The sequence below is a fragment of the Macaca nemestrina genome, chromosome X (assembly GCF_043159975.1).
Source record: "Macaca nemestrina isolate mMacNem1 chromosome X, mMacNem.hap1, whole genome shotgun sequence".
In the NCBI taxonomy this organism is placed as follows: domain Eukaryota; kingdom Metazoa; phylum Chordata; class Mammalia; order Primates; family Cercopithecidae; genus Macaca; species Macaca nemestrina.
The window spans coordinates 90457816-90478318 of NC_092145.1; the positions used below are offsets into that span (position 1 = coordinate 90457816).

The 20503-nt window shown below is 40.9% G+C and overlaps 1 protein-coding gene and 1 pseudogene across 4 annotated transcripts in view; both read left to right on the plus strand.

Annotated features, from left to right (window-relative positions):
* The window catches only part of LOC105476709 (myotubularin related protein 8), a 116575-nt gene that overhangs the window by 65493 nt on the left and 30579 nt on the right, over positions 1–20503 (plus strand). The window lies entirely within an intron of this gene.
* The window catches only part of LOC139360871 (importin subunit alpha-3 pseudogene), a 36892-nt pseudogene continuing 23698 nt past the window's right edge, over positions 7310–20503 (plus strand).

Below are 20503 nucleotides of genomic sequence, written 5' to 3' on the forward strand. Positions count from 1 at the left end.
TGTTTCGATTTCATTACTCACTATTGGTCTGTTCAGATTTTCTATTTCTTCTTTTTTTTCTGTAGAAAACTTATTTTTTCTTTTTTTTTTTTTTATTATACGTTAAGTTCTAGGGTACGTGTGCACAACGTGCAGGTTTGTTACATATGTATACAGGTGCCATGTTGGTGTGCTGCACCCATTAACTCATCAATTGCATTGGGTATATCTCCTAATGCTATCCCTCCCCCCTCCCCCCACCCCATGACAGGCTCCAGTGTGTGATGTTCCCCTTCCTGTGTCCAAGTGTTCTCATTGTTTAATTCCCACCTATGAGTGACAACATGCGGTGTTTGGTTTATTGTCCTTGCAATAGTTTGCTCAGAATGATGGTTTCCAGTTTCATCCATGTCCCTACAAGGACACAAACTCATCCTTTTTTATGGCTGCATAGTATTCCATGGTGTGTATGTGCCACATTTTCTTAATCCAGTCAATCATTGATGGACATTTGGGTTGGTTCCAAGTCTTTGCTATCGTGAACAGTGCTGCAGTAAACATACGTGTGCATGAGTCTTTATAGCAGCACGATTTATAATCATTTGGGTATATGCCCAGTAATGGGATGGCTGGATCCAATGGTATTTCTAGTTCTAGATCCTTGAGGAATCACCACACTGTCTTCCACAATGGTTGAACTAGTTTACAGTCCCACTGACAGTGTAAAAGTGTTCCTATTTCTCCACATCCTCTCCAGCACCTGTTGTTTCCTGACTTTTTAATGATCGCCATTCTAACTGGTGTGAGATGGTATCTCATTGTGGTTTTGATTTGCATTTCTCTGATGGCCAGTGATGATGAGCATTTCTTCATGTGTGTGTTGGCTGCATAAATGTCTTTTGAGAAATGTCTCTTCATATCCTTTGCCCACTTTCTGATGGGGTTGTTGTCCTTTACATCCCTTGTAAGTTGGATTCCTAGGTATTTTATTATCTTTGAAAGTTGTATATGACCAGGAATTTATCCATTTTTTATAGGTTATCTGGGTTTTCTGGCATTGAATTGTTCCTGATACTATCTTGTGATGCTTTTTATTTCTGTGTCATCAATTGTAGTATCTCTCTTTTTTTAAATCTGATTTTATTTGAGTCTTCTCTGTTTTTTCTTAGGTCAGCTAAAGGCATCTCAATTTTATCTTTTCAAAAAAACTACTCTTTGTTTCATTGATCTATTTTAAGTCTCTCTTTTCTTTTCTTTTTTTTTTTTTTTTTTTTGAGACAGTGTCCTGCTCTGTCACCCAGGCTGCAGTGCAATGGCACAATCATGTTTGACTGCAGCCTTGGCCTCCTGGGCTCAGGTGATCCTCCTGCCTCAGCCCCCCTGAGTATCTGGGACTACAGGTGCATGCCACCACATCTGGCTAGTTTTTTAATTTCTTTGTAGAGTTGGGGGTCTCACTATGTTGTCCAGGCTGGTCTTGAACTCCTGGCCTCAAGCAGTCCTCCCTCTTGGCCTCCCAAAGTGCTGGGATTACAAGTGTGAGCCACCAGGTCCGTCCTCTTTCTTCTCTTCTCTTTTCTTTATTTTCTTTCTTTCTTGAGATAGGATCTCACTCTGTTGACCAAGCTGGAATACAGTAATGCAATCATAGCTCATTGTAGCCTCAAAATCCTGAGCTCACATGATCCTCCTGCTTCAGCCTCCCAAGTGGCTGGGACTACTGGTACATGCAACCACACCTGGCTAATCTTAATTTTTTGTAGAGATGGGGTCTTGCTTTGTTGCCCAGGCTGGTGTAAACTCCTGGCTTCAAGTGATCCTTCCACTTTGGCCTCCCCAAAAGTGCTGGAATTATAGGCATGAGCTACTGTGCCTGGGCTCTTTCATTTATTTCTACTCTTTATTATTTCTTTGCTTTTACTAGTTATAGGTTTACTTGGGTTTTAAAATGTTTAATTCCTTTGGTGCATTTTTAGGTTTTTATTTGTGATCTTTTTTCGTTTTCAATGTAGACATTTATTGGTATAATATTTCCTTTTAGAACTGCATTAGCTGTGTCCCAAGAATTTTGGTATGTTGTATTTCAATTTTCATTTCTCTCAAGAAATTTTTAAACTTCCTTTTAATGTCTTCATTGACCTGTTGGTGATATAAGAGCACGTTGTTTAATTTTCATGTATTTGTGAATTTTCAGAAGTTTCTGTTGTTACTGATTTCTAGTTTTACACCATTCTGGTAAAAAATATACTGGAAATTATTTTGATTTTCTTAAATTTGTTAAGGCTTGTTCTACAGGCTACCTGTAGAACAGGTAGATCTGTCCTAGAGAAAGTTTCATGTTCTGTTGAGAAGAGTGTTTATTCTGCAAACATTTGGTCAAATATGCTGTAAATGTTTGCTAGGTTCATTTGATTTAGTGTGTCATTTAAGTGTGATGTTTCTTTATTTTCTGTCTGGATGATCTGTCCATTGCCGAAAGTGACATGCTGAAGTCTCCTTATATTATTTTATTGCAGTCTATTCCCTTAGATCTATAATAATTGCTTCATTTATTTGGGTACTCTGGTGTTAGGTGTATACATATTAAAAATTTTCATATCATCTTGTCGAAATAACTCCTTTGCATTATATAATGACCTTCTTTTCTCTTTTTATAGCTTTTGCCTTAAAGTCTATTTTATCTGTTATGATTATAGCTACTCCTGCTCTTTCTTGGTTTCCATTTGCATGGAATATCACTTTCCATCTCTTCACTTTCAGTGTGCATGTCACTCTGGGCAGGTACCCCCTGGAATTGGTATGCCTGGCTGGTAAGTATGTAGGCAGCAGAGGTCTGCCAGTTTGGGGCGGGGCTCCATGGAAGCAACATTTCTGGCTGGTATACCATTATCACATGGGGGCCAAATCACCAACTTGGGGCAGGGGCACCTGGAAGCAATATGCCTGGCTAGTGAGTGCACGGGGTTGCACATGGACAGTGAACCTGGCTGGTGAGTGTGCTGACTGCGCACATCACTGGGCAGTACTCAGTTTCTTTACTGGGCAAGATTACCTATTCCTCTAGGGACAGAGTACCACTTGCCTTTGTGCTGGAGCAGTGGACCTAGACTCTGAGAGGCTAGGGTTGGTTGCTGCAGTCACCAAAATGTGCAAGACAGAGCCTTTCCTAAGCAGCTTGTTCTCAGAGGATAGAGTGCTGTGACAGCTTGGCTGGGGAATGGTGCACCACCATTAAGGTGGTGTAATGGCAGTGCAGCTTCAGCAATGAAAAGATGCAGTTATTGCTGGCTCCTGGAGCAGGATACACGCTAGCTGTGGCTCTGGTTTCAAGACGGCACTGTATAGCTGCAGCTTGGGTTATGGTGAGAGAAAGATGTACAGTGAGTAATGAAATTGAAACCATAATAGAAAGTCTCCAATCAAAGAAAAGCCCAGGACTCGATGGCCTCACTGCTGAATTCTACCAAACATTTAAAGAACGAATACCAATTCTTCTCAAACTAGTCAACAAAATTGAAGAGGAGACAGTACCTCCAAACTCATTCTATAAAAACAGCATACCCTAATACAAAAACCAGACAAGGACATAACAGTAAAAGGAATATCCCCGGCCAATACCCCTGATGAACACGAACGCAAAAGTCTTCAACAAAATACTTGCAAACAGGGCCTAGTCATGGTGGCTCACACCTGTAATCCCATTACTTTGGGAGGCTAACGTGGAGGATCACTTGAGCCCAGGAGTTTGAGACCAGTCTGGGCAACATAGTGAGACCTCATCTCTACAAAAAAATAAATAAAAATAAAAAAATGAGGCAGGAGTATGGCTGAAGCCTAGGAGATCAAGGTTGCAGTGAGGTATGGTTGCACCACTGCGCTCCCACCTGGGTCACAGAGCAAGACCCTGCCTCAAAAAAAAAAAAAAAAAATACTAACAGAATTCAACAGCACATTAAAAAGATGATTCACTATGATCAAGTGGAATTCATCCCAGGGATACAAGAATGGCTCAACATGTGCAAATCAATAAATGTGATACAGAATGCTGTGGAATGAAGGACAAAACCATATGATCATTTCAACAGGTAAAGAAAGAGTAGTTGACAAAATTTAATATCTCTCTATGATAAAAACTTAACAAATTATATATGGAAAATATGTACCTCAGTACAATAAAGGCCGTATATGACAAACCCACAGGTAACAACAGGGAAAAATTTAAAGCTTACCTACTTGGAGTTTATTGAGCTTTGTAGTTATCTAGATTCATGTCTTTCATCAAATTTGTGACATACTCTCTCATTATGTCTTGGAATATTCTTTCCCTCCTTTCTATCACTCTTATCCTTTTAGGACTCTCTCTATGCACTTATTGGTCTGCTTAATAATCTTCTACAGGCCCCTGAGGCTCTTTTCATCATTTTTCTTTCTGTCTCACAGACAGGGTAACCCCAGTGGACCTATCTTCAAGTTCATTAATTCATTCTTTTACCTGCTGAAATCTGTTGTTTAACTATTCTAGTGAGTTTTTCATTTCAATTATTGTACTTGTCATATCCAAAATTTCTGTTTTGTTTTGTTTTTATTATTTCTGTCTCTTTATTGATGCTATCTATTTGGTGAGATACTATTCTCCAGGTTTCCCTTAGTTATTTTTCTATGGTTTCCTTTAGCTGTTTGAGCATATTTAAAACAGTTGATTTAAATTTGTTGACTAGCTAGTATCTGGGTTTTCTCATAAACAGTTTCTATTAATTGTTTCTCTTTTGAATGGGGCATATGTTTTTGTTTTTTTTTTCTTAATGCCTCATGATTTTTTTTGTTGTTATTGTTGAAAACTAGGTAGTTTCAATATTATAATGTAGTGGAAATCAGATTTTTACCTCTCTCTAGGGTTTTTTGTTGCGCCTTGTTGTGGGTTGTAATTGTTAGTTTCGTAGTTTTTCTAAACTATGTTTTTAAAGACTGTGTTATTTGCCACATGTAGTCAGTGAATTCTCTGTCAGTTAGCTTAGTTCTCAGATAGTGATTTCACAGAGATTTCCTTAAATTCCAGAAAAATAACAATAGTTATTCTAGCCTTTGCAGGTTGGCTTTTTGTTGATGTATTATCTTCAATGCTTAGCTGGGCCACTTGTATCTTAGCCATGTCCTGCTTCTGTGGAGCCTAAAAGTAAGCCACAGGTGAAAGCTTAGGGTCTCCTCACATATTTTCTGAGAATAGGTCCAGCCCTCGGCATGTGTCTGACCTCCTACATTCCCTGGTATTTGCAAGAGCTTTCCAGAGCAATTTTTTTTCTTATGTATCTGCTTCCCCAGCCTTTTTCTTCCCAGGCTTTTTATTCTGTCTGCTGCTTGCTCCATCTATTATCCTTTGCCTCAGGTGGCTGTGGCTAGTATATTTGCCTTTAAGCGCTTTCAACAAATATCATGAAAAAGGCCACTCCAGCTCTGAGAAAGTTCCAAGGTGGACAAAATAAAGTCAAGGTCCTGAGCCTATACCTTAGGGATCTACCAGGCAGGCCAAAATATATAACCATAGTTTTCTGAGATCAAGATTTATATTGCTTCTCTTGCAGCAGCAAGCCACATCAGTAATGTAGTCTACCATCTCCAAGGCCGTCACTAAGCTGGGGAATAGGGGATGGCAGAGAGGGAAGTCGACATGTTGTAGCACCCTCTAACCAAAATTTATTAGTCTCTTTTTTTAACTAAGTATTTTCCTGGTTTTTGTAGTTGGTGTAAGTTTATTTAAATTAGATTCTAGAATTTGAAAATGTTTATTCTTACAGTTTCTTCCTGCTTAATTATTGCTTTCATGGAGGTATGGAGTTCCCTACTCCACCATTTTTGGTGTTATCACCAATGATAGGTATTTTTTATTGCCACCAATTATTCTTTTTAGCTTTGAGTATTCCAAATGGGAACTTCTCAGTGAAGTGAAGGTATTTTACATGTACTTATTGACAACTGTAGTGCCAGAAATTCTGCATTTCCTTAAGATATAAAAACCAGATTTAGGCTGGGCGTGGTGGCTCATGCCTGTAATCCCAGCACTTTGGAAGGCCTGAGGTCTGGAGTTCGAGACCAGCCTGACCAGTATGGTGAAACCCCGTCTCTACTAAAAATACAAAAATAACCCCAGCTACTTGGGAGGCTGAGGCTGGAGAATTGCTTGAACCCAGGAGACGGAGGTTGCAGTGAGCCAAGATCGCGCCACTGCACTCCAGGCTGGGTGATAGAGGGAGACTCCATCTCAGAAAAACAAACAAAACAAAACAAAACAAAAAAAACAGATTTAGGGGAAGATGGAGTCAACATATTTTTCCTACTCCCCCCACTAAGTAAAACTAAAGCCCATGGACATTATGAAACAAATATTAACCCATCATGAAAAATTCAGAGTAGAAGGCAGATTGGCTAGGGTCCACAGGACCTAAGGAACAACACGATGGTGAGTTTCTTGGGTTTTCTTTTTGCCTCATATAACCCAGACTTGGAGATAAAGAAGCTGACAACCCAGAAATAACATGGGAACAGAAAAAAAACCACAAATAGAAGTCATCTCTTTCTAGCCAAAGGACCAGAAAAGAGCCTAGTAAGACAGAAAACTTGAGAAAATAACTGCTCTGTGTCAAACACTACAGAAAACACTATGGCTCTACTTAGTCAGAAAAGGCCATGTCAGGAGTCTAGATTTCTGGCCTCATCGAGCTATCACAAAATACCCAAATGGCCCCCTGCCAGGGTGGTGTCAGAAAAGGCCAAGTGAGGAGTTGGAATTTAAATCTCTAAAAGAGACACTTCTGTCCCTGAGGTGTCAGTGGAAACCATATGGAAAGTCTGGACTTCCACTAAGTGGTAATCCCTCCCCACTTGGATATGATCAGAAGAAGCCTAGTGGAGAGTCTGGACTTTCACCTAGCATTAATATGGCCATGCCCTGTGTTGTCATTGGAGGTCACATGGGGAAAAGCAATGAGCCACTTTTATCCAATGCAGCTAGGGTGTTATTAGCATAGACCAAGTGGGAAGCCTGAATCCCCACTTCTACCCAGTGGTACTATGGGGCATCTCCCCAACTTAAGTGTCAGTGGAAACTAAATGAAGAACCTTGACTTATATTCCCACCTGGCAATAATGAGGAGGCACTCCTCCTTCTTTATTATCTCCTGCCAAAACAGTGTTATAGTAAGCCTTCTAAAACAGCAGATCTAAATGCAATCCAGAGTCTCGTCACAAAATTCCCCAAATATTTAGGTTTCAGTTGAAAATCAGTCATCAGACCAAGAACAAGGAAACTATCAACTTGAATGAAAAAAGGTAGTCAATGAATGCCATCATTATGATGCCTCAAGAAACAATTGCAAACATGATTGAAACAAATGAAAAAAGTCTCAGCAAAGAAATTCGAGATATAAAGGAGAACCAAATGAAAATTATTCAAATGAATAATATAGAAATGAAGAAAACTAAATGGATCAGCTCAACAGGAGAGTGGAAGGGAAAGAGGAACAAATACATGAGCTCGAGATATAAAAATAGATACTACGGGGGGGCGGAGCACGATGGCCGTATAGGAACAGCTCCAGTCTCCAGCTCCCAGTGCAAGCGACACAGAAGACAGGTGATTTCTGCATTTTCAACTGAGGTACTGGGTTCATCTTATTAGGGAGTGCCGGACAATCAGTGCTGGTCATCTGCTGCAGCCCGACCTGCGAGAGCTGAAGCAGGGCAAGGCATCGCCTCACCTGGGAAGTGCAAGCGGGAAGGGAATCCCTTTTCCTAGCCAGGGGAACTGAGACATACAACACCTGGAAAATCGGGTAACTCCCATCCCAATACTGCGCTTTACCAAGGGTCTTAGCAAACGGGCACACCAGGAGATTATATTCCACACGTGGCCGGGAGGGTCCCATGCCCACGGAGCCTCCCTCATTGCTAGCACAGCAGTCTGCGATCTAAAGGGCAAGACAGCAGCGAGGCTGGGGGAGGGGCACCCACCATTGCTGAGGCTTAAGTAGGTAAACCAAGCCGCTGGGAAGCTCCAAGTGGGTGGACCCCACAGCAGCTCAAGGAGGCCTGCCAGTCTCTGTAGACCCCACCTCTGGGGACAGGGCACAGCTAAACAACCACAACAACAACAAAAAGCAGCTGAAACCTCTGCAGACGCAAACGACTCTGTCTGACAGCTTTGAAGAGAGCAGTGGATCTCCCAACATGGAGGCTGAGATCTGAGAAGGGACAGAATGCCTGTTCAAGTGGGTCCCTGACCCCTGAGTAGCCTAACTGGGAGACATCCCCCACTAGGGGCAGACCGACACCCCACACCTCACACGATGGAGTACACCCCTGAGAGGAAGCTTCCAAAGCAAGAATCAGACAGGTACACTCACTGTTTAGCAATATTCTATCTTCTGCAGCCTCTGCTGCTGATACCCAGGCAAACAGGGTCTGGAATGGACCTCAAGCAATCTCCAACAGACCTATAGCTGAGGGTCCTGACCGTTAGAAGGAAAACTAACAAACAGGAAGGACACTCACACCAAAATCCCATCAGTATGTCACCATCATCAAAGACCAAAGGCAGATAAAACCACAAAGACGGGGAAAAAGCAGGGCAGAAAAGCTGGAAATTCAAAAAATCAGAGCGCATCTCCCCCTCCAAAGGAACGCAGCTCATCGCCAGCAACAGATCAAAGCTGGACGGAGAATTACTTTGACGACATGAGAGAAGAAGGCTTCTGTCCATCAAACTTCTCAGAGCTAAAGGAGGAATTACGTACCCAGCACAAAGAAACTAAAAACCTTGAAAAAAGAGTGGAAGAATTGATAACTAGAATAATTAATGCAGAGAAGGACATAAACGAACTGACAGAGATGAAAACCATGACACGAGAAATACGTGACAAATGCATAAGCTTCAGTAACCGACTTGATCAACTGGAAGAAAGAGTATCAGCGATTGAGGATCAAATGAATGAAATGAAGCGAGAAGAGAAATCTAAAGAAAAAAGAAGAAAAAGAAATGAACAAAGCCTGCAAGAAGTATGGGATTATGTGAAAAGACCAAATCTACGTCTGATTGGGGTGCCTGAAAGTGAGGGGGAAAATGGAACCAAGTTGGAAAACACTCTTCAGGATATCATCCAGGAGAACTTCCCCAACCTAGTAGGGCAGGCCAACATTCAAATTCAGGAAATACAGAGAACGCCACAAAGATACTCCTCGAGAAGAGCAACTCCAAGACACATAATTGCCAGATTCACCAAAGTTGAAATGAAGGAAAACATCTTAAGGGCAGCCAGAGAGAAAGGTCGGGTTACCCACAAAGGGAAGCCCATCAGACTAACAGCAGATCTCTTGGCAGATACTCTACAAACCAGAAGAGAGTAGGGGCCAATATTCAACATTCTTAAAGAAAAGAATTTTCAACCCAGAATTTAATAACCAGCCAAACTAAGTTTCATAAGTGAAGGAGAAATAAAATCCTTTACAGACAAGCAAATGCTTAGAGATTTTGTCACCACCAGGCCTGCCTTACAAGAGACCCTGAAGGAAGCACTCAACATGGAAAAGAACAACCGGTACCAGCCATTGCAAAAACATGCCAAAATGTAAAGACCATTGAGGCTAGGAAGAAACTGCATCAACTAACGAGCAAAATAACTATTTAATATCATAATGGCAGGATGAAGTTCACACATAACAATATTAACCTTAAATGTAAATGGACTAAATGGTCCAATTAAAAGACACAGACTGGCAAACTGGATAGTCAAGACCCATCAGTTTGCTGTATTCAGGAGACCCATCTCACGTGCAGAGACATACATAGACTCAAAATAAAGGGATGGAGGAAGATTTACCAAGCAAATGGAGAACAAAAAAAAAGCATAGGTTGCAATGCTAGACTCTGATAAAACAGACTTTAAACCATCAAAGATCAAAAGAGACAAAGAAGGCCATTCCAGAATGGTAAAGGGATCAATTCAACAGGAAGAGCTTACTATCCTAAATATATATGCACCCAATACAGGAGCACCCAGATTCATAAAGCAAGTCCTTAGAGACTTACAAAGAGACTTAGACTCCCATACAATAATAATGGGAGACTTCAACACCCCACTGTCCACATTAGACAGATCAACGAGACAGAAAATTAACAAGGATATCCAGGAATTGAACTCATCTCTGCACTAAGCGGACCTAATAGACATCTACAGAACTCTTCACCCCAAATCAACAGAATATACATTCTTCTCAGCACCACATCACACTTACTCCAAAATTGACCATATAGTTGGAAGTAAAGCACTCCTCAGCAAATGTACAAGAACAGAAATTATAACAAACTGTCTCTCAGACCACAGTGCAATCAAACTAGAACTCAGGACTAAGAAACTCAATCAAAACCTCTCAACTACATGGAAACTGAACAACCTGCTCCTGAATGACTACTGGGTACATAACGAAATGAAGGCAGAAATAAAGATGTTCTTTGAAACCAATGAGAACAAAGATACAACATACCAGAATCTCTGGGACACATTTAAAGCAGTGTGTAGAGGGAAATTTATAGTACTAAATACCCACAAGAGAAAGCTGGAAAGATCTAAAATTGACACTCTAACATCACAATTAAAAGAACTAGAGAAGCAAGAGCAAACACATTCAAAAGCTATCAGAAGGCAAGAAATAACTAAGATCAGAGCAGAACTGAAGGAGATAGAGACACAAAAAACCCTCCAAAAAATCAATGAATCCAGGAGTTGGTTTTTTGAAAAGATCAACAAAATTGATAGACCGCTAGCAAGACTAATGAAGAAAAGAGAGAAGAATCAAATAGATGTAATAAAAAATGATAAAGGGGATATCACCACCGACCCCACAGAAATACAAACTACCATCAGAGAATACTATAAACATCTCTACACAAATAAACTAGAAAATCTAGAAGAAATAGATAATTTCCTGGACACTTACACTCTCCCAAGACTAAACCAGGAAGAAGCTGAATCCCTGAATAGACCAATAGCAGGCTCTGAAATTGAGGCAATAATTAATAGCCTACCAATCAAAAAAGTCTAGGACCAGATGGATTCACAGCTGAATTCTACCAGAGGTACAAGGAAGAGTTGGTACCGTTCCTTCTGAAACTATTCCAATCAATAGAAAAAGCGGGAATCCTCCTAACTCATTTTATGAGGCCAACATCATCCTGATACCAAAGCCTGGCAGAGACACAACAAAAAAAGAGAATTTTAGACCAATATCCCTGATGAACATCGATGCAAAAATCCTCAATAAGATACTGGCAAACAGAAAACCAAACACTGCATGTTCTCACTCATAGGTGAGAATTGAACAATGAGATCACTTGGACTCGGGAAGGGGAACATCACACACCAGGGACTATTATGGGGAGGGGGGAGGGGGGAGGGGGGAGGGATGGCACTGGGAGTTATACCTGATGTAAATGATGAGTTGATGGGTGCTGATGAGTTGATGGGTGCAGCACACCAACATGGCACAAGTATACATACGTAACAAACCTGCACGTTGTGCACATGTACCCTAGAACTTAAAGTATGATAATAATAAGAAAAAAGAAAGAAAGAAAAAAAAATAGGTACTACCCAGTCTGGGAGAAAACTGACTGGAAAAAATAAATAAATAAACAGAAACATAGAGGTCTGTGGGACAATAATGAAAGTTCTAACACTTGTATAGTTGGAAACTTTGAAGGATAGAGGAAAGATGGAAGACCTTAAAAAGCACTCAAATAAATAATGGCTGATAATATTCCAGTATGGCAAAAGGCTTATATGTATAGATTCAAGAAGCTGAGTGAACATCAAACAGGATAAAGCCCAAATAAATTTACATAAAATACATCATAGCAAAACTTATGAAAACTAAAATATTATTATTATTTTTTTTTTTTGAGACAGAGTCTCGCTCTGTCACCCAGTCTGGAGTGCAGTGGCATGATCTTGGCTCACTGCAGCCTCTGTCTCTCAAGTTCAAGTGATCCTCCCACCTCAGTCTCCCGAATAGCTGGGACTACAGGCACACATCACCATGCCTGGCTAATTTTTTGTCCTTTTAGTAGAGACGGGATATTGCTATATTGTCCAGGCTGGTCTCGAACTCCTCACCTCAAGTGATCCACCTGCCTTGGCCTCCCAGAGTGCTATGATTATAGCCGTGAGCCACTGCACCTGGCCTAACAAACTATTGAAAGCAGCAGGAGAGAAATGACACCTTACTTAGAGGGGAGAAACAATTTAAATGACAGTGGATTTTTCATCAGAAATCGTGGAAGCCAGAAGGAAGTTGCACATCTTTAAGTGCCAAAATAATAATAATAATAATGATAATAAAATAACAATGCAAAATCTTATAACTGGTGAAAATAGTCTTTTTTTTTTTTGAGACTGGGCCTCGCTCTGTCACCCAGGCTGGTGTGCAGTGGTGCGATCATGGCTCACTGCAGCCTTGACCTCCCAGGCTCAAGTGATCCTCCCACCTCAGCCTCCTGAGTAGCTGGGACAACAGGCATGCACCATCATGCCCACCTAATTTTTGTATTTTCTGCAGAGTCGGGGTTTTGCCACATTGTCCAGGCTGGTCTTGAACTCCTGAGCTCGAGTGATCTGCCCACCTCAGACTCCCAAAGTACTGGTATTACAGGTGTGAGCCACTGCATCTAGCCCAAAAATATTCTTTAGGAATGAAGGGGAAGTGATGATATTCTCAGATGAAATAAAACGTGTTTGTCACCAACAGACCTACCCTAAAAGGAAGACTTAAGGAAATTATCTAAAGAGAATGGAAATATCAAAGAAGGAAGCTTGGAACATCAGAAAAGAAGAAAGAAGAATGGAAAGAATAGAAATATGTATAAATACAATAGACTTTCCATCTCTTCTTGAATTGTCTCAAATGTATGACAGTGGAAGCAAAAATTATAATGCTATCTGATATGATTCTAAATGTGTAGAGAGGAAATGTTTAAGATAATTATATTATAAATAGGGGAGGGAAAAGGAATGTAAAAGGAAGGAGGATTTGTAGACTTCATTCAAACTTATAAAATGCTGACACCAGTGCGCCATGATACACGGGCACACAGAGAAAGTATGTATAGGCACGCATATAATATACTGCCTAGAGAAACCACTGAAAGACCTATACAAAGAGATACACTCAAAAACACTTTAGATTAATCAAAATAAAATTGTAAAAAAGTAACCCACAGGAAGGCATGACAAGAAAACAGAAATGACAGATTGAACAAGCAAAAACAATAACATGGGGAATTAAGCTCTAACATATAATAATCTTAAATGTAAATGATCTTAATACACCAATTAAATGACAAAACTAAGCAGAGTGGATAAAAAATATATGCTGTCTACAAGAATTACACTTCAATTATAATAAAATAGACAAGTTGAAAGTAAAAAAGATGGAAAGAGAAGCATCATGAAAACATAAATGGAAGCAGCAGTGGCCATATCACATAATATCAGATTAAATAGACTTCAGAGGAAATTTATTTGGGAAAGATGGCTGATGACAAAGCCAGGTGGAACAGCTGCCACCAAGGGAACTGGGACAACTGGTGCACTCCTAGCCGATCTTCAGAGGGAAGGCACTGAGGGTAGGCAGAGGGAAGACACAGAAGCTGGGCTGAGGTGGGAGGAAGCTGGGGACTCTGCATGGGGCCACCATGCTTGGGACTTGTTACTGGCTCCTAACAACAATGGGGGAATGGGTGAGTTGAACTGGCAAGGAGCAACCGTCTCTTGCTATGGGCCTCTAGAATCCTGGCAGGAGGAGACCCCCAGACTGCGATGGACACTTGAGTTGGCAGGGAGAGCAGTTTACAGAAGTGTTAGGGGCAGCATGCCAGCCAGTTGTAGAGCACAGAGGGTTTAGTGCAGGAGCATCTGTATTGGAGCAGAGCCAGGGATGCCCATTGCCCTAGGCTCAACTTGCTCTCATAGTATACTTTAGTTCTAGGGGAACTAGTGGACCTGAACTCTGCAGGGTGGTCTTGCCCATCACACAGGCCAGTCTGATCTGTGCACCCCTTGGTCTTCTGGCCTCTCAGGACCCCAGCCAGGCCACATTGGTTTGCAGTGCAGTTTCGGTACCCTGGGGGTCTGCATCATAGCTCCTGAGCTGGTGGACTGCACCTAACTGTTGATGAGCTATAGTAGGGTGGCCCTCGAGGTCACGTACCATCCCACCCACTCCATACCCACAATGCAGCTTCCCCTGGGCCCAGGGCCACTTCCTACATTGCCTTGACAGCACATGTGTACATAGGGCCGATCTTGCCTTCTTCCCTGCCTGGCCAGCATATACATGCACTGAACCCTGCTTTGCCACTGCTACCAGCAGGAGTTCACTACAACCCTCTACCTTCTACCGCTGTTGTACTGCCATTGCAGTTGGAGCCTTGGCAGGCACAAAGCCAGGCAGTTCTGCCCCTGCAAGTGAAAGTAGGCATGGAGACTAGCAGACTCTCCCCTGACCTGAGCCTGCATGAACATGCACAGAGGGTAGACCTGCACCCATCAGTGCCCTACCCCCATGCTAACACCACCAGCAGGACCACACACACAGTCACCAGTCATGCCCCTGCCCTCCTGAGCCTCCACCGCCACTACTGTGAATGCCTGCATGGAGGCAGGCACCCTGGCACCTCCTAGCACCCTGCTGTAGCAAACAAGCATGCGCCCCACTGTGCTGGCACTGCTACCACTGCTGGCACATGCAAACAAAGATGAATCCCACAGCCATCACCCTATGAAACACTTTAACTGTTACCACCCATTAGAGTGTAGTGACCAGCGGTCCATGAGCACCTCGGCCCTTCTAGCACAGCAGGTTCATAATTTCAAGGAGCCAAAGAACAAAGCAGAGGCTTGATACCAGTCATCCAGCGTTAGCACATCCTGTTCAGGAGTCCTGAGCTGAGGCTTGGCCCCCTAAAATCTTCCAGAAATGAACCCAGTCAACTGAACCCACCTTTTGCCTCAATCAAACCGCAAGGTCATCAAATAGAAGAAAATTTTTTTAAAAATCCAAAGGACAGTGACTTCAAAGATTGAAGGAACATCAGCTGATAAAAATGAGAACCAGTGCAAGAACTATGACAGCTTGAAAAGCCAGAGTGTCTTCTTTCCTCCAAATGACAGTACTAGTTCTTCAACAAGGGTTCTTAACCAGTCTAAGATGGCTGAAATCACAGAAATAGAATGCAGAATATGGAAAGAAATGAAGATCATTGCTCCATCTTTTCAGTCCTCTGGATTCAAGACACAACAGTATTGAAATTCGGCCAATTAATAACCATACAATAGCCTTTAAGTGTTCAAGTGAAACGAAGAGTCACATTTCTCACTTTAAATGAAAAGCTAGAAATCATTAAGCTCAGCAAGGAAGACGTATGGAAAGCTGAGAAAGGCCAAAAGCTAGGGCTCTTGCACCAAACAGCGCAAGTTGTGAATGTGAAGGAAAAGTTCTTGAAGGAAATTGAAAGTGCTGCTCTAGTGAAAACACAAACGATAAGAAAGCAAAACAGTCCTATTGTTGATAAAATTTCCTAACTCTCTTTAATTCTTTGAAGGCTGAGAGAGGTGAGGAAGCTGCAGCAGAAAAGTTGGAAGCTACCTGAGGTTCATGAGCTTTAAGGAAAGGAGTCATCTCCATAACACAAAAGTGCAAGGTGAAGTAACAAGTACTGATGTAGAATCTGCACAAGTTATCTAGAAGATCTAGCTAAGATAATTGATGAAGATGGCTACACTGAATGACAGATTTTTCAATATAGATGAAGCAGCTTTCTATTGGAAGAAGGTGCTACCTAGTACTTTCATAATCAGAAGAAGTCAGTGTCTGTCTTCAAAGTTCCAAAGGACAACCTAACTTTTGTTAGGGTTTAATGCAGCTGGTGACATTAAGATGAAGCCGGGGCTCATTTATCATTCCAAAAATCCTAGGGCCCTTAACAATTATAATAAATCTATTCTGCCTGTGCTCTATAAATAGAACAAAAAAGCCTAGATGATAGCATATCTGTTCACAGCATGGTTTACTAAATATTTTAAGGTCACTGTTGAGATGCACTGTACAGAAGAAGAGGTTTCTTTCACAGTATTACCACTCACTGACAATACCCCAAGTCATCCAGGAGCTCTTATGGAGATCTGCATGGAGATGAAAGTTTTTATGGCCGCTAACATAACATCCATTCTGCAGCCCATGAATCAAGGAGTAATTGTGACTTTCAGGTCTTATTATTTAGGAAATACATTTTGTATGGCCATAGCTGCCATAGATTGTCATTCCTCTAAGGGATATGGGCCAAGTAAATAAATTTCTGGGAATGATTCACTATTCTAGATGCCATTAAGAATATTCATGATTTTGGGCTGAGACGATGGGGTTTTCTTTTTTGTTTGTTTGTTTCCCTTCTCTCTCTCTCTTTTTTTATTATTATACTTTAAGTTCTGGGGTACATGTGCACAACGTGCAGGTTTGTTACGTATTTATACTTGTGTCATGTTGGTGTGCTGCACCCATCAATTCGTCAGCACCCATCACCTCATCATTTACATCAGGTATAACTCCCAATGCCATCCCTCCCCCCTCCCCCTCCCCATAATAGTCCCTGGTGTGTGATGTTCCCCTTCCAGAGTCCAAGTGATCTCATTGTTCAATTCTCACCTATGACTGAGAACATGCAGTGTTTGGTTTTCTGTTCTTGCAATAGTTTGCTGAGAATGATGGTTTCCAGCTGCATCCATGTCCCCACAAAGGACACAAACTCATCCTTTTTTATGGCTGCATAGTATTCCTTGGTGTATATGTGACACATTTTCTTAATCCACTCTGTCACTGATGGACATTTGGGTGGATTCCAAGTCTTTGCTATTGTGAATAGTGCCGCAATGAACATACGTGTGCATGTGTCTTTATAGCAGCATGATTTATAATCCTTTGGGTATATACTCAGTAATGGGATGGCTGGGTCATATGGTGTTTCTAGTTCTAGATCCTTGAGGAATCGCCATACTGTTTTCCACAATGGTTGAACTAGTTTACAATCCCACCAACAGTGTAAAAGTGTTCCTATTTCTCCACATCCTCTCCAGCACCTCTTGTTTCCTGACTTTTTAATGATTGCCATTCTAACTGGTGTGAGATGGTATCTCATTGTGGTTTTGATTTGCATTTATCTGATGGCCAGTGATGACGAACATTTTTTCATGTGTCAGTTGGCTGTATGCATGTCTTCTTTTGAGAAGTGTCTATTCATATCCTTTGCCCACTTTTTGAGGGGGTTGTTTTTTTCTCGTAAATTTGTTTGAGTTCTTTGTAGCTTCTGGATATTAGCCCTTTCTCAGATGAGTAGATTACAAAAATTTTCTCTCATTCTGTAGGTTGCCTGTTCACTCTGCTGGTTGTTTCTTTTGCTGTGCAGAAGCTCTTTAGTTTAATTAGATCCCATTTGTCAATTTTGGCTTTTGTTGCCATTGCTTTTGGTGATTTAGACATGAAGTCCTTGCCCATGCCTATGTCCTGAATGCTATTACCTAGGTTTCTTCTAGGGTTTTTATGGTTTTAGGTCTAACATTTAAGTCTTTAATCCATCTTGAATTAATTTTCATATAAGGAGTAAGGAAAGGATCCAGTTTCAGCTTTCTATTTATGGCTAGCCTATTTTCTCCACACCAGATGGGAAATATTAAATAGGGAATCCTTTCCCCATTTCTTGTTTCTCTCAGGTTTGTCAAAGATCAGATGGCTGTAGATGTGTGGTATTATTTCTGAGGGCTCTATTCTGTTCCATTGGTCTATATCTCTGTTTTGGTACCAGTACCATGCTGTTTTGGTTACTGTAGCCTTGTAGTACAGTTTCAAGTCAGGTAACGTGATGTCTCCAGCTTTGTTCTTTTGACTTAGGATTGTCTTGGCAATGCGTGGTCTTTTTTGGTTCCATATGAACTTTAAAGTAGTTTTTTTCCAATTCTGTGAAGAAAGTCATTGGTAGCTTGATGGGGATGGCATTGAATCTATAGATTACTTTGGGCAGTATGGCCATTTTCACGTTATTGATTCTTCCAATCCATGAGCATGGAATGTTCTTTCATTTGTTTGTGTCCTCTTTGATTTCACTGAGAAGTGGTTTGTAGTTCTCCTTGAAGAGGTCCTTTACATCCCTTATAAGTTGGATTCCTAGGTATTTTATTCTCTTTGAAGCAATTGTGAATGGAAGTTCATTCATGATTTGGCTCTCTGTTTGTCTGTTAATGGTGTATAAGAATGCTTGTGAGTTTTGCACATTGATTTTGTATCCTGAGACTTTGCTGAAGTTTCTTATCAGCTTAAGGAGATTTTGGGCTGAGATGATGGGGTTTTCTAAATATACAATCATGTCATCTGCAAAGAGGGACAATTTGACTTCTTCTTTTCCTAACTGAATACCCTTGATTTCTTTCTCTTGCCTGATTGCCCTAGCCAGAACCTCCAACACTATGTTGAATAGGAGTGGTGAGAGAGGGCATCCCTGTCTTGTGCCAGTTTTCAAAGGGAATGCTTCCAATTTTTTCCCATTCAGTATGATATTGGCTGTGGGTTTGTCATAAATATCTCTTGTTATTTTGAGATACATTCCATCAATACCGAATTTATTGAGAGTTTTTAGCATGAAAGGCTGTTGAATTTTGTCAAAGGCCTTTTCTGCATCTATTGAGATAATCATGTGGTTTTTGTCTTTGGTTCTGTTTATATGTGGGTTACGTTTATTGATTTGCATATGTTGAACCAGCCTTGCATCCCAGGGATGAAGCCCAATGATCATGGTGGATAAGCTTTTTGATGTGCTGCTGCATTCAGTTTGCCAGTGTTTTATTGAGGATTTTTGCATTGATGTTCATCAGGGATATTGGTCTAAAATTCTCTTTTTTTGTTGTGTCTCTGCGAGGCTTTGGTATCAGGATGATGTTGGCCTCATAAAATGAGTTAGGGAGGATTCCCTCTTTTTCTATTGATTGGAATAGTTTCAGAAGGAATGGAACCAGCTCCTCCTTGTACCTCCGGTAGAATTTGGCTGTGAATCTGTCTGGTCCTGGACTTTTATTGGTTGGTAGGCTATTAATTATTGCCTCAATTTCAGAGCCTGTTATTCGTCTATTCAGGGATTCAACTTCTTCCTGGTTTAGTCTTGGGAGAGTGTAAGTGTCCAAGAAATTATCCATTTCTTCTAGATTTTCTAGTTTATTTGCGTAGAGGTGTTTATAGTATTCTCTGATGGTAGTTTCTATTTCTGTGGGGTCAGTGGTGATATCCCCTTTATCATATTTTATTGCATCTATTTGATTCTTCTCTCTTTTCTTCTTTATTAGTCTTGCTAGCGGTCTGTCAATTTTGTTGATCTTTTCAAAAAACCAGCTCCTGGATTCATTGATTTTTTGGAGGTTTTTTATGTCTCTATCTCCTTCAGTTCTGCTCTGATCTTAGTTATTTCTTGCCTTCTGCTAGCTTTTGAATGTGTTTGCTCTTGCTTCTCTAGTTCTTTTAATTGTGATGTTAGGGTGTCAATTTTAAATCTTTCCAGCTTTCTCTTGTGGGTATTTAGTGCTATAAATTTCCCTCTACACACTGCTTTAAATGTGTCCCAGAGATTCTGGTATGTTGTATCTTTGTTCTCATTGGTTTCAAAGAACATCTTTATTTCTGCCTTCATTTCATTATGTACCTAGTAGTCATTCAGGAGCAGGTTGTTCAGTTTCCACATAGTTGAATGGTTTTGATTGAGTTTCTTAGTCCTGAGTTCTAGTTTGATTGCACTGTGGTCTGAGAGACAGTTTGTTATAATTTCTGTTCTTGTACATTTGCTGAGGAGTGCTTTACTTCCAACTATATGGTCAATTTTGGAATAAGTGTGATGTGGTGCTGAGAAGAATGTATATTCTGTTGATTTGGGGTGGAGATTTCTGTAGATGTCTATTAGGTCCGCTTGGTGCAGAGATGAGTTCAATTCTTGGATATACTTGTTAACTTTCTGTCTCGTTGATCTGTCTAATGTTGACTGTGGGGTGTTGAAGTCTCTCATTATTATTGTATGGGAGTCTAAGTCTCTTTGTAAGTCTCTAAGGACTTGCTTTATGAATCTGGGTGCTCCTGTATTGGGCGCATGCATATTTAGGATAGTTAGCTCTTCCTATTGAATTGATCCCTTTACCATTATGTAATGGCCTTCTTTGTCTCTTTTGATCTTTGATGGTTTAAAGTCTGTTTTATCAGAGTCTAGTATTGCAACCCCAGCTTTTTTTTGTTTTCCATTTGCTTGGTAGATCTTCCTCCATCCCTTTATTTTGAGCCTATGTGTGTCTCTGTGTGTGAGATGGGTCTCCTGAATACAGCAAACTGATGGGTCTTGACTCTTTATCCAGTTTGCCAGTCTGTGTCTTTTAATTGGACCATTTAGTCCATTTACATT